A 6,000-nucleotide genomic window follows, 5' to 3' on the forward strand; every position below is an offset into this window, starting at 1 on the left:
TCCATACAGTATAATGGCCCCACATGATGCTGGGTACAGTATAATGGCAACACATAATGCTGGGTACAGTAAAATGGCCCCTCACGATGCTCCATACAGTATAATGGCCCCACACAATGCTGGGTGCAGTATAATGGCTACACATGGTTACCCCACCCCCATCATTGCCTTATCCATCACTATACACACACACCTTTCACCGCGCTCCCTCGCAGCAGCCGACAACTTCCACTCCCACGGCGCTGAATGGTATCATCCAGCTGCGCCGCTGACTGCTCACGTCGCTGCAGCTGTGATACGCCACTGATAAAGACCTCCTGTGTCTCCTGTGCCAGACAGTGTCAGAGCGAGGGGCAATATCTGCTCCGATCCGACACAGCCAGCGTCCACTCCGTACACCTCGTACACATGCGACTCCACTCCATACACCTCGTACACACACGACTCCGCTCCATGCACCTTGCACATGCAGCTCCACTCCGTTCACCTCGTACACACATGGCTCCGCTCCGTACACCTCATACACACACGGCTCCTCCCCATACACCTCGTACACACACGGCTCCACTCCATACACTTCGTACACACACAGCTCCGCTCCATACATCTTATACACACACGGCTCCGCTCCGTACACCTCATTACACACACGGCTCCTCTCCATACATCTCGTACACACACGGCTCCACTCCGTACACCTCTTACACACATGGCTCCGCTCCATACACCTCGTACATACACAACTGCGCTCCATACACCTTGCACATGCGGCTCCGCTCCGTACACCTCATACACACACAGCTCCGCTCCGTACTCCTCATACACACACACGGCTCCACTCTGTACACCTCATACACACACGGCTCCACTCCGTACACCTCGTACACACACGGCTCCACTCTGTACACCTCGTACACACACGACTCCGCTCCGTACACATTGCACACGCTGCTCCGCTCCGTATACCTTGCACACACGGCTCCGCTCCGTACACGTCATACACACATGGCTCCACTCCATACATCTCGTACACACACGGCACCACTCCGTACACCTCGTACACTCACGGCTCCGCTCCATACACATTGCACACGCTGCTCCGCTCCGTATACCTTGCACACATACGGCTCTGCTCCATACCCCTCATACACATACGGCTCCTCTCCATGCATCTCGTACACACACTGCTCCACTCCATACACCTCATACACACACAGCTCCGCTCCGTACACATTGCACACGCTGCTCCGCACCATATACCTTGCACACACGGCTCTGCTCCGTACACCTCATACACACATGGCTCCGCTCCATACAACTCGTACACACATGGCACCACTCCGTACACCTCGTACACTCACGGCTCCGCTCCATACACATTGCACATGCTGCTCCGCTCCGTATACCTTGCACACACACGGCTCTGCTCCATACACCTTATACACACATGGCTCCGCTCCATACATCTCGTACACACACAGCACCACTCCGTACACTCACGGCTCCGCTCCATACACATTGCACATGCTTTGGACACAGTGGATACCCCGCTCCGCCCAAAGCACCACCCCCTGTTGTACGCGCGGTGATTCCGCATGTGTTCATTGAACACATGCGGAATCACCACATCGTATACATAGACTATGGTATTTATCTTGCGGAGATGGATCATCTCCGCAATATAAATAGATATGCTGCGGTCTATAAAGACACATGTCTGGGTACGCAGGGCCGCCGGACATCTGGACGCTGCAGATTGGACGCTGTGGCTGTACGCAGTGTCCAATCCGCAGCAAATCCTGAACGTTTCCTGCCCGTGGAAACATAGCCTGATTTGCTCAAACAGTTAAATGCAGCAACATTTCTTTGTAAAAAATTTTTAAAAAAATGCTGCATGAAAAACGCAGCATTTAAGGCTACTTTCACACTAGCGTCGTGCACTGCACTTCGCAATGCGACGTTGCGGCGCACCGACGCATAATGTGGAAGCGCCGCACAACGGGGGCAGCGGATGCTGTTTTTCAACGCATCCGCTGCCCCATTGTGAGGTGCGGGGAGGTGGGGGCGGAGTTCCGGCCGCGCATGCACAGTCGGAAATGCTGCAGACGGCGCACCAAAAAACGTTACATGCAACGTTTTTTGGTGGCGACGGTCCAACGCAACACGACGCAACCGTCGCACGACGGTTGCGACGTGTGGCAATGCGTCGCACTGCGTCGCTATTAAAAGTCTATGGAGAAAAAACGCATCCTGCAAGCACTTTTGCAGGATGCGTTTTTTCTGCAAAACGACGCATAGCGACGTGCAGTGCCCGATGCTAGTGTGAAAGAGGCCTAAGGCTACTTTCACACTAGCGTTAACTGCAATACGTCGCAAATGCGTCGTTTTGCCGAAAATACGCATCCAGCAAAAGTTCTTGCTGGATACGTTTTTTTGTCATAGACTAACATTAGCGACGCATTTGCGACGCATTGCCAAACGTTGCGTCCGTTTTGCGACGCTTGGGCGTGTGGTAGCGGACCGTCAGGAGAAAAAAAACGTTACATGTAACGTTTTTTGCTCCCGACGGTCCGCTTTTTCCAACCGCGCATGCGCGGCCGGAACTCCGCCCCCACCTCCCCGCACTTCCCCGCACCTCACAATGGGGCAGCGGATGCGTGGGAAAAATGCATCCGCTGCCCCCGTTGTGCGGCGGAGACCATGCTAGCGTCGGGAACGTCGGCCCGACGCACAGCGACGGGTTGTTCCCGACGCTAGTGTGAAAGTAGTCTAAGCTGCATTTGGACACGGTCTGCACGTCCAAACAAAGTGGATGTGATTTCATGAAAACTCCTGCCGACAGTGCATCTAAAGACGTCGTTAAACTGTTCAGTTGTGGTGCATTTTTTTTCTAAAAGTTTTAATGTGGAGAATGTAAGAAAACACCATTGTATTGTTAAGTGTAGAATCAAAGCATTTCTGTACTATATAAAAGCAGCAAAAACACTGAAGTCTGCACCAGAAACACTTCAAATAAGGGTATAAAGAAACACAGCAAAAACTCTGTAATCAGAGAAGATTGTTATCTTATGCTACGGACACCTGCAGGAAAAAAAAACGCACCTCAGCTTTACATCTTTTTAAAAAATATTTATGGGTTTAAATGGGGATAAACAAATCAATCACGTCATTTTTTATGCTATTTACCGATTACCGTAAATAATCTATTCACTGTTTTGTGCTGGTTGCTATGATATGTCTGTGTTATTTGCTTGTTTGTGATGTTTATTTTTTAAGGTGCATTAAAAATGTCATTATTATTATTTTTTTGCATTATTTTCTAGGAATTTTATAAGAAGAAAAAAATTGACTTTTCTTTTCATAGAATCATAGAATGATAGAGTTGGAAGGGACCTCCTGGTTCATCTGGTCCAACCCCCTGCTCAAAGCAGGATTCACTAAATCATCCCAGACAGATGTCTGTCCAGTCTCTGTTTGAAAACTTCCATGGAAGGAGAACTCGCCACTAGTGTTGAGCATTCCGATACCGCAAGTATCCGATACTTTTGTGATATCAGGAATCGGTATCGGAACCATATTCATGTGTAAAATAAAGAATTAAAATAAAAAATATGGATATACTCACCTCTCCGGCGGCCCCTGGATCTTACCGCTGTGACCGGGAGCCTCCGTTCCTAAGAATGAGTGCCTGAAGGATCTGTGATGACGTCGCGGCTTGTGATTGGTCGCGTGAGCGGTCACATGAGCGCTCACGCGACCAATCAGAAGCCGCGACGTCATCGAAGGCCCTTCACGCGCTCATTCTTAGGAACGGAGGCTCCCAGTTACATCGGTAAAGTCCAGGGGCCACCGGAGAGGTGAGTATATCCATATTTTTTATTTTAATTCTTTATTTTACACATGAATATGGATCCCAGGGCCTGGGAACCATTCCGATACTTTGCGTCCCATTGAAATGCATTGGTATCGGGTATCGGTATCGGCGAGATCCGATATTTTGCTGGTATCGGCCGATACTATCCGATACCGATACCAATGCATATCGGAAGGTATCGCTCAACACTACTCGCCACCTCTCGTGGCAGCCTGTTCCACTCATTGATCACCCTCACTGTCAAAAAGTTTTTTCTAATATCTAATCTGTGTCTTCTCCCATTCAGTTTCATCCCATTGCTTCTAGTCTTTCCTTGTGCAAATGAGAATAAAGATGATCCTTCTATAATGTGACAGCCCTTGAGATATTTGTAGACAGCTATTAAGTCTCCTCCTCTCAGTCTTCTTTTTTGCAAACTAAACATTCCCAAATCCTGCAACCGTTCCTCTTAGGACATGGTTTGCAGACCGGTCACCATTCGCTCTTCTCTGAACTTGCTCCAGTTTGTTGATGTCTTTTTTAAAATGTGGTGCCCAAAACTGGACATAATATTCCAAATGAGGTCTGACCAAAGAGTAGTAGAGGGCAATAATGACTTTGCATGATTTAGACTGTAAGCTTCTGTTAATACATCCCAGAATTGTATTTGCCTTTTTTGCTGCTGCATCACACTGTTGATTCATGTTCAGTCTGTGATCTATCAGTATACCCAAGTCTTTTTCACATATGCTGTTGCTTAGCCCTATGCCTCCCATTCTGTAAATGCTTTTTTCATTTTATTGCCCAGATGTAGTATTTTGCATTTTTCCTTGTTAAAAACCATTCGGTTAGTTGCTGCCCACTGCCCCAGATTATTTATATCTTTTTAAATCCTCTCTCTTCTGTAGTATTAGCTATCCCTCCTAGCTTTGTGTCATCAGCAAATTTAATTAGTGTACCTTCAATTTCTTCATCCAAATCATTGATAAAGATGTTGAACAATTCAGGGCCCAGGACAGAACCCTGTGGTACCCCACTTGAGACATTCTTCCAACTGGATGTGCAGCCATTTACGACCACTCTTTGGGTTCAATCACTAAGCCAGTTGTAACAACCCTGCTGGCATCGCTGCATGGCCTCCCATCCCCCACCTACATTACACTCAAACTCACTTACTTCTCTGGGCCTTGTTGTGACTTCTCTCTGCTGTTTGCTCGGTGCATGCTCTGTCTGTGTGCATATGGGGGTGGCGCCGGCAACTCCTGTGTCTTATTGAGTCTGTGTGCACCTTGCTAAGGTGTCCCCGGCCAATTGCCATGAGGCTTCCTGTATTTAAGAGATCCCCACCCATTGGTGGGGGCCTGTGCAACTTACTCCCTCAGTCAGTTCTTAGCTGCTGAGGTGCCAGGCCCTGTCTCTTTTACTCTTGTGTCCGCCACCCAGGGGTGCGTTGTACTCTGGTCTGCGTCCTGTGTAGCCACCCAGTGGAGCTTAGTACCCTGGCCTATGTCCTTGTGTAGCCACCCAGCTAGGCTTCATACCCTGGCCTATGTCCGCCACCCAGAGGGGCGTTGTACCCTGGCTTGTGTCCATGTCTCTGTGCCTTGTCCTGTTCCTGACTTTGTCTTAGCCTAGTCCTGTTCCTGTGTCCGTTTATATCCCTGCCTTGGTTTCCTTTCCCTGCTCTGCGTTCTCTATGCCTTGCTTTGCTCTGCTTTTGGCTCCGCTCTCTGCGACCATGCTTTGCTACTAGCTCTGCATTCTGTGACCTTGCTCTGCACTCTGTGGTTTTGCTCTCGGCTCTGCACTCTGTGTCTTGCTCTGCACTCTGACTTTACTCTGCTCTCAGCTCTGCACTCTGTGGCTTTGCTCTCAGCTCAGCTCTCTGTAGCTTTTCTCTGCACTTTGCTCTGTACTCTGACTTTGCTTTGCTCTCAGCTCTGCACTCTGTGGCCCTGCTCTGCGGCTCTGCTCTGCGCTCGCTCTGCGGCTCCTCTTCTTGTGGTTCTACCTTGCTCCGCTCCTTGCGGTTCTACCTGGCTCCGCTCCTTGCTGTTCTACTTCTCCCGCTCTTGGCTCCGCCTCCTGCATTTCTGCACTTGGCTTTGCCTCCAGTTCTTGGTTCTGCCTCCTGCGCTTCTGCACTT

Source organism: Ranitomeya variabilis, chromosome 4 (assembly GCF_051348905.1).
Source record: "Ranitomeya variabilis isolate aRanVar5 chromosome 4, aRanVar5.hap1, whole genome shotgun sequence".
NCBI classification, from domain to species: domain Eukaryota; kingdom Metazoa; phylum Chordata; class Amphibia; order Anura; family Dendrobatidae; genus Ranitomeya; species Ranitomeya variabilis.